The 2,667-nt window shown below is 32.5% G+C and overlaps 1 long non-coding RNA gene across 1 annotated transcript in view; it reads right to left on the reverse strand.

Moving 5' to 3' along the window:
- Positions 1–1,431: 1,431 nt before the first annotated feature.
- The window catches only part of LOC107737147 (uncharacterized), a 2,258-nt gene continuing 1,022 nt past the window's right edge, over positions 1,432–2,667 (reverse strand). The window contains exon 3 of the long non-coding RNA XR_001639769.1: positions 1,432–1,758. This is a non-coding gene — a long non-coding RNA (uncharacterized LOC107737147). The remainder of the gene's footprint in view (positions 1,759–2,667) is intronic.

Genomic DNA, 2,667 nt, shown 5'->3' on the forward strand with positions numbered 1-2,667 from the left:
TACATGTTCTAATATAATATTAATTTGTCAATGCAGCAGAAACGTCAGACATATATAGACAGATATATAGTCTATCTTTGTATTACCAGTCTTACATTAAATAAAATCCAGTGTTGCCAAGTGTTCGGTTTCCCCGTAGACTTGGGCTACTTTTATACTGCGGGTTGTTTTTTGTCTCCATTAAATATCGGTGTTTCCTATTCGAATGAATAGGATATTCTCCAACTTTAACAAAACTGTTAAACTTGAGTTCAAAACCTAGTATAATACAAAAATTTAACAAACAGAAATTTGATACATTTCTACAGTAACACCACATTGAAATATATTGTGAATTTTTAAAAAACAAATACGATCAATGCAATTTGATATAGTTGAACACCTACAAAAGTGTTAGTCTTTCAATTTCATTACCATCTACACAAAAGGAGAAAACTTAGGAATAATTTTTGAATTGTAATGTAATACGGACTATGTAACATATACTGCAGTGAATTATAAGCAGTAGAGAACTGTCATTCTTGTTTTGTAATGAAATTTTATGAAAGCAAACATTGTAAAATGCTACCTGTTGTTAGTGTTTTTAGGTCTGTGTTTAATGAGTGCACTGTAAAACCGGATAAGTTAATATAACTCAAAAAAATAGTTGAAACTGATTACATCGAAATTTTTAAGTTGTATTAACTCAATTTTATAAAGTTTAAGAAACATCCTTTTTAAGTAAATTAAATCTTACAAGTTACTATAACATTATTGATCAAGTTAATTTTAAAAGGAGATTTTGGGTTCACAGAACCAATTAAAATTAAATAAAGATGACTTAAACATTTTTGTTACATTACAATTAAGTTTACTTAGTAAAAATATTTGTTTTAATAACATAACTATACACTAACTATACTCATTCTGAGAAAAAAAACGGATTAACACAGACAATTTAAATGCAAGTCACTCTTTTATTAAGTAACCACAAACCATTAACAAAACATCAACATTAAATTGTTTGTCAAATGGAAATACATTCTCCAAAACAGAAATGAGCTGAGATAATAACTGTCACTTTTAGAAGTGGACAATATGGATATCTGGAAATCACCCAGCTGTAAACACTTCCCTAAAATAGGGACACTTCCAAAATTCACATCCAACAGTAACTTTAGAAATATAAAAGTTATACTAGAATAGAATATAAGAGAAAGATTTCAAAATAGAGCAATGGATTTTTTTTTTAAACAGTATTTCCTATGAGTGGATGAACACATGGTACTGTATATGGAACTTATACCATTCCAGAAAATCAACTGAGAAAATGTTCTGCAAATTAAATACTAGACAAATATTGTTAAAAAAATACACAATGCACTAAAAGTGAGAAAAGTTAAAGTTTAAATGAAATGTCAAATAAAACAGTACCTTTGTAAGCTTTGTTCAAACACTGAGGAAACTCTACTGACAAAAGTTAATTTTTAAGACTCAACATTCTGGGTCTCAGCTTCCCATCCTCCAGACCCATCACGAATTTGTGGGTAAAGTCAAATGTATTGTCCAACTCTTTTAGGGAACTTAGATCCAAGGCGTACGTTAGTCCAAAAAGCATGACAAATGCATGAGCCAATGTGGGGAAATCGTTAACTATGTTACCCAAAGTACAAATTCAGTCTTCTCTGAGCAGAAGAACGTGGCAACTGTTGAATTGTCACTAACGGAGAGGAAACGAAGTGATAAATCATCAGCGTCTGGTTCATCAGATTGTTCTACCTGAAAACAAAAACAGAGTAATGTTACTCTAAACTTCCAAAGGCTGACTGCTAACAAGTGACATATTTACATCTACTCTGAACCATTCTATCCCATACAATTAACTACAATTATAATTGATAGCCTATATTCAAAACCTGGAACTAGAAGCAGAATGACATCTGAATGGAAGGTGAGATTGTTGATTACCGAACAGTTTCTGGTTGCATTGATTTTCATAGTATTTTTTCCATGGAAGCCTATGGAAGCTATGTTAGAACAAAAACGGTTTGGTTACCAACAATCTCTCCTGCCATTCAGATGTCATTCAGGCTGTAGTTCCAGGTTTTGAATATATCCTTTATAATTGTAGTAATTCTTTGGTGTTCTGTAAAAGAGTGTAAATGAGGACTAGGCAGCATTTTTATTTTTAGTGGTCTATCTCTCTAAATTCTAAAGGTGATGATACACGGGGCAACGTTTTTGAGCAATGTTGCTTGGGCACTTTCCCATTGAGTATGGGCAACAAATTTCTATCTGGATACTTTAGATCGGTCGTGTGTCCTGTGTCTTATCTTTTGCCCAGCAAAATTGCTCAAAAAGTTGCCCCGTGTATCATAGGCTTAAGCAACACATATGATGCAATTTCATTTTTTCCTTTCTCTTTGGAGTGTTACAAGCTCTTCAGCACAGCCACACAATACTATGCATCACCCTAAAACGTCTGTATGTATGACAAAACAACCAAAATCACTCAAAATAAACTGTAGTTTCTTTATCAGCCATTAAGAAGTGTAACCACTGACCTGAAATGTCACATATCCTGAAAAGCTGACTAAGTACTTCAGACACTTTTCCTGTCGGATCAACTTTATTTCTAGTTCTTCAGGTTGATGGTCATAATTTTGAGAAACTTTGAGCAGATCTGCA

This window comes from Sinocyclocheilus rhinocerous, unplaced genomic scaffold (genome assembly GCF_001515625.1).
Source record: "Sinocyclocheilus rhinocerous isolate Xijiao unplaced genomic scaffold, SAMN03320098_v1.1 scaffold284, whole genome shotgun sequence".
Classification (NCBI taxonomy): domain Eukaryota; kingdom Metazoa; phylum Chordata; class Actinopteri; order Cypriniformes; family Cyprinidae; genus Sinocyclocheilus; species Sinocyclocheilus rhinocerous.